We start from the raw sequence: 6,097 nt of genomic DNA, 5'->3' as shown, positions 1-6,097 counted from the left end.
GCTAATGAGAACCTTGATGACCTTGTACCTAGCCAGTGGGGATTCCGGTGGGGTACCCCCACCCAGGTAGTGGCAGTGTTCGCAACACTGGCTGCAGTAACCCATGGGGAGGGGGTCACACTCGGACAATCAGAGAGGGGGCATATTATTGTGGCCCAAAATAATCAAAGGTCTGACTGCACAGAGATGCTTGGGGAAATGGTCACAACGGGGGACCAGTGTGTGTGTGTTTTAGGGGGAGGGGGTGGATCTGATCTCCATCACCTAGGACATGACACATTTTTGACAATTTTTGCTCAATCTTGCATGCTTTCTCAAACAGCTGAAACTGTATATGAACGCATAAATCAGGTCCTTTCATGGGGTAAGAATGTTAGTGACAATATAGGATGAATCACAATAATTGTTTCCTAAAATAATAATTGCTTGACAAAAATGTAATGTAATGTAATGGCAATCCTGGTTATAGGTAACAATCCTTTGCATGAACTGCTGACATTATTACGCATATTAATTGTTAATGATGGAAATTAAGATACACAAGATATTTGAATATATATATATATTTTTAATAGCTATATATAAAGCAAATTGAGGTGACAGTATTGTAAATACTTTTAGCGGATGATATGCTTCTGTTCTGTGGGTGGCACAGTGTGCTGTTTTCGAAGGATGGGTCCTGGCCTCTCGAGGGGCCTAGGGATCCGGGGTGACGGCGGTGGTCTGCTGGTCACTGGGATGACAACCCAACTTGGGATGGGGAGGGGCTTTAGCGGGTGGAATAGTGGAGAACAATTGGAGGGTTACTTAGTAGCAATGCAAATATCATGGTACAGCTACACTACCAGTCCAAAGTTTGGACACACCTACTCATTCAAGGGTTTTTCTTTATTTTTTACTACTTTTTATATTGTAGAATAATAGTGAAGACATCAAAACTATGAAATAACACATATGGAATCAAGTAGTAAACAAAAAAGTGTTAAACAAATCAAAATATATTTTATATTTGAGATCCTTCAAATAGCCACCCTTTGCCTTGATGACAGCTTTGCACACTCTTGGCATTCTCTCAACCAGCTTCACCTGGAATGCTTTTCCAACAGTCTTGAAGGAGTTCCCACATATGCTGAGCACTTGTTTTCTGCTTTTCCTTCACTCTGCAGTCCGACTCATCCCAAACCATCTCAATTTGGTTGAGGTCAGGGGATTGTGGAGGCCAGGTCATATGATGCAGCACTCCATCACTCTCCTTCTTGGTAAAATAGCCCTTACACAGCCTGGAGGTGTGTTGGGTCATTGTCCTGTTGAAAAACAAATGATAGTCCCAATAAGCCCAAACTAGATGTGATGGCGTATCGCTGCAGAATGCTGTGGTAGCCATGCTGGTTAAATGTGCCTTGAATCCTAAATAAATCACAGACAGTGTCACAAGCAAAGCACCCCCACTCCGTCACACCTCCTCCTCCATGCTTTACGGTGGGAACTACACATGCAGAGATCATCCGTTCACCCACACTGCGTTTCACAAAGACACGGCGGTTGGAACCAAAAATCTCCAATTTGGACTCCAGACCACAGGACACATTTCCACCGGTCTAATGTCCATTGCTCGTGTTTCTTGGCCCAAGCAGGTCTCTTCTTCTTATTGGTGTCCTTTAGTAGTGGTTTCTTTGCAGCAATTCGACCATGAAGGGCTGATTCACACAGTCCCCTCTGAACAGTTGATGTTGAGATGTGTCTGTTACTTGAACTCTGTGAAGCATTCATTTGGGCTGCAATTTCTGAGGCTGGTAACGCTAATGAACTTACCCTCTGCAGCAGAGGTAACTCTGGGTCTTCCATTCCTTTGGCGGTCTTCATGAGAGCCAGTTTCATCATAGCGCTTGATGGTTTTTGCGACTGCACTTGAAGAAACGTTCAAAGTTCTTGAAAATGTCCGTATTGACTGACCTTTGTGTCTTAAAGTAATGATGGACTGTCGTTTCTCTTTGCTTATTTGAGCTGTTCTTGCCATAATATGGACTTGGTCTTTTACCAAATAAGGCTATCTTCTGTATACCGCCCCTACCTTTTCACAACACCACTGATTGGCTAAAACGCATTAAGAAGGAAAGAAATTCACAAATTAACTTTTAAGAAGGCACACCTGTTAATTGAAATACATTCCAGGTGACTACCTCATGAAGCTGGTTGAGAGAATGCCAAGAGTGTGCAAAGCTGTCATCAAGGCAAAGGGTGGCTATTTGAAGAATATCAAATATCAAATATATTTTGATTTGTTGAACACTTTTTTGGTTACTACATGATTCCATATGTGTTTATTTAATAGTTTTGATGTCTTCACTATTATTCTACAATGTAGAAAATAGTAAAAATAAAGAAAACCCCTTGAATGAGTAGGTGTGTCCAAACTTTTGACTGGTACTGTACATGGACACTCAATCACTATGTTACTTTTTTATGGTAAATTTACAAACATATATTATGATAAATAGATTTGAAACTTGTATTTCATTATGGTAAATGGTGACATAAGTATAGCCAGTTATAATTGTAATGGCTTAGCAGATAATAAGAAAAGAATAACAATATTTACCTGGCTCAAAGAGAAGGACACACTCAACAATTTTAGATGAAGTTGTGTGGAAAAAGGACTGGGGGGCATATATACTTCTCCCATGGGCAAAGAAACTCAAAAGGGGTGATGATATTAATTAACAGTCATTTTGATCCGAATGTGCAAATTGTCCAAACAGATCTGCAAAGTAGATGGATGATTTTAAATATGTTATTGGACCATAAACAGATATGGTTCATTAACTTTTACGGACCAAATAATGATGATCCACGCTTCTTTGAAAAAATATCTAATAAATTATCAACCCTGCAAGCAATTCAAGACTCTATTATTATGGTGGGAGATTATAAAACTGTTATAAATACCTCAATGGACCGTAAAGGAAATCACACTACAAACTATCACCCTCATGCTCTTAAGGAAATCATGAATGTCATGGATATATGGAGGCTTAAATATCCTGACATAGTGAGATATACATGGCGGAGGCTCAATCAAGCTAGTCATCTTTACTTCTTCTTATGTCATTCTCGTTGGCACCAAAAGTTTAAAAAGTGTTGATAGGGGACAGAATGCGGTCGGACCATCAGATAATTGGCATATGCATTACTCTTACTGAATTTCCACGTGGGGAAGGATATTGGAAATGTAATCAAAGCCTATTGGATGATAACTTGTTTTTAACTAGGACAGAGGAATTTATAACTGAATTTTTCCGACATAACATAGGTACAGCAAATCCCCTTATTGTATGGGACACTTTTACATGTGCCTTTAGAGGCCATGCAATTCAGTACTCATCTCTAAAACAAAAGCAAAATAGGTCAAAAGAGTCCATACTAACAAAGGAAATAGAAGGTCTAACAGAACAGATAGATAGCAATAAAAACGGTACCATAGAGGCAGAGAATAAGTTAGAGGAAAAATAAAAATAAATGGAGGAACTTATTCAAGAAAGATCAAGTGTAATATATTATAAAAATAAAGCAAACTGGATGAAATATGGGGGAAAAAATGCACAAAGTTATTTTTTAAATCTTCAACATAGAAATGCTACCAAAAATAATTGACCTAAACTGCTTACATATGACGGAGTCACCCATGATTCACCAAATTATATTTTGAAAGAGGAAGCAAAGTACTTTAAGCATATGTTTTCGTTTCAGTCTCCTTCATCTCCTACATTTTTAGTAATTTAGCAGACGCTCTTAACCAGAGCGACTTACAGTTAGTGAGTGCATGCATTTATTTTTTAATTTTTTTCATACTGGAATCGAACCCACAACCCTGGCGTTGCAAATGCCATGCTCTACCAACTGAGCTACATCCCTGCCGGCCATTCCCTCCCTTACCCTGGACGACACTGGGCCAATTGTGCGCCACCCCATGGGTCTCCCGGTCGTGGCCGGCTATGACAGAGCCTGGATTCGAACCAGGATCTCTCGTGGCACAGCAAGACCACTGCGCCACACGGTCTCCTCTAACCAAAGGTAATTGTATGGATTTTTTTTCTATGAATTATGTAAAATTAACAGCCGGACAGAAAGACTCATGTGAAGGAGAAATTACAGAGGAGGAACTTCTTGATGCAATAAAAGCCTTTAAGTATGGGAAAATTCCAGGGCTGGATGGCATACCAGTTGATGTATACCAAACCTTTTTTTGATATAATCAGAGGACCGTTATTAGCATGTTTTAACCACTCCTATGTAAATGGTAGATTATCAGACACTCAACAAGAAGGTCTGATTTCATTATTACTGAAACAGGATACAAGTGGGAAATATAAAGATCCAGTCCATTAAAAAAATTGGAGGCCCCTTACACTTCAGTGTTGTGATGCAAAAATTCTAGCTAAATGTATAGCGCATACAATTAAAAAGGTATTGTCGGACATTATTCATTCTAATCAGACAGGTTTTTTACATGGACGATACATTGGAGATAATATAAGGCAAGTACTGGAAACAATAGAACACTATGAAAAATCTGGGAAACCAGGCCTGCTATTAATAGCTGACTTTGAAAAGGCTTTTGATAAAGTACGACTGGAGTTTATATATAAATGCCTGGAACATTTCAATTTTGGAGAATCTCTTATAAAATGGGTTAAAATCATGTATAGTAAACCTAGGTTTAAAATAGTAAATAAAGGCTACTTCTCAGTTCCAAACTGTCAAGAGGAGTAAAACAAGGTTGTCCAGTACCGGCATATCTATTTATTATGGCCATCGAAATGTTAGCTATTAAAATCAGATCCAACAATAATATCAAGGGATTAGAAATCCAGCACTTAAAAACAAAAGTGTCATTGTACGCTGATGATTCAGGTTTTCTTTTAAATCCACAACTTGTATCCCTCCACAGCCTCATAGATGATCTAGATAATGTTTCTAACCTATCTGGATTACAACCAAATTATGATAAATGTACTATATTACAGTGCCTTGCAAATGTATTCATCCCCCTTGGCGTTGTTCCTATTTTGTTGCATTACAACCTGTCATTTAAATTGATTTTTATTTGGATTTCATGTAATGGACATACACAAAATAGTCCAAATTGGTGAAGTGAAATGAAAAAAATAACTTGTTTCAAAAAATTCAAAAAAATAAACAACTGAAAAGTGGTGTGTGCATATGTATTCACCCCCTTTGCTATGAAGCCCATAAATAAGATCTGGTGCAACCAATTACCTTCAGAAGTCACATAATTAGTTAAATAGAGTCCACCTGTGTGCAATCTAAGTGTCACATGATCTGTCACATGACCTCAGTATATATACACCTGTTCTGAAAGGCCCTAGAGTCTGCAACACCACTAAGCAAGGGGCACCACCAAGCAAGCGGCACCATGAAGACCAAGGAGCTCTCCAAACAGGTCAGGGACAAAGTTGTGGAGAAGTACAGATCAGGGTTGGGTTATAAAAAAATATCCTAAACTTTGAACATCCCACGGAGCACCATTAAATCCACTATAAAAAAATTGAAAGAATATGGCAACACAACAAACCTGCCAAGAGAGGGCCGCCCACCAAAGCTCACGGATCAGGCAAGGAGGGCATTAATCAGAGAGGCAACAAAGAGACCAAAGATAACCCTGAAGGAGCTGCAAAGCTCCACAGCTGAGATTGGAGTATCTGTCCATAGGACCACTTTAAGCCATACACTCCACAGAGCTGGGCTTTATGGAAGAGTGGCCAGAAAAAAGCCATTGCTTAAAGAAAAAAATAAGCAAACATGTTTGGTGTTCGCCAAAAGGCATGTGGGAGACTCCCTAAACATATGGAAGAAGGTACTCTGGTCAGATGAGACTAAAATTGAGCTTTTTGGCCATCAAGGAAAACGCTCTGTCTGTCGCAAACCCAACACCTCTCATCACCCTGAGAACACCATCCCCACAGTGAAGCATGGTGGTGGCAGCATCATGCTGTGGGGATGTTTTTCATCGGCAGGGACTGGGAAACTGGTCAGAATTGAAGGAATGATGGAGGGTGCTAAATACAGGGAAATTCTT

This window comes from Coregonus clupeaformis, chromosome 19 (assembly GCF_020615455.1).
Source record: "Coregonus clupeaformis isolate EN_2021a chromosome 19, ASM2061545v1, whole genome shotgun sequence".
NCBI classification, from domain to species: domain Eukaryota; kingdom Metazoa; phylum Chordata; class Actinopteri; order Salmoniformes; family Salmonidae; genus Coregonus; species Coregonus clupeaformis.
The sequence above is the reverse complement of the archived record's forward strand: the minus strand, read 5'-3'. Positions refer to the sequence as shown.